Raw genomic sequence first — 450 nt, forward strand, 5'->3', positions numbered from 1 at the left:
TGCAATTTGTATCTACAAAATGCTATCTTCTGATTAGTAAGATGCAATTGTTTTCTTTAATGAATAGAGATAGCGACATAACAAATTTTGTAACGGGTAATTAATTTAAAGACATGCCGCTTGGGACGTAAATATGACAATGATAACTACAACTTGAGGCAGTACTGCTATGCAACAATTGGCAATTAGGACATCTTCAAACGGATTGGGCAAATTGAACCCCCGAAACGTCCGCAGACAACGCCAGCCAACCCCTCATTTGTTCGTCCGGGCAACCACACCTACCATATTTATACCCTCAGTTTCATGAAAACACATGCATATAGATCATATAAGACACAAAATCACCAATTCACCAATTCATCATAAACCAAAATAAACCATGATTAAACAATTCAACACAAGCCAAAAAAAATTCAACAAGTCATACATAAGCGATACACAAATGAA

Source organism: Triticum dicoccoides, chromosome 7A (assembly GCF_002162155.2).
Source record: "Triticum dicoccoides isolate Atlit2015 ecotype Zavitan chromosome 7A, WEW_v2.0, whole genome shotgun sequence".
NCBI lineage: Eukaryota > Viridiplantae > Streptophyta > Magnoliopsida > Poales > Poaceae > Triticum > Triticum dicoccoides.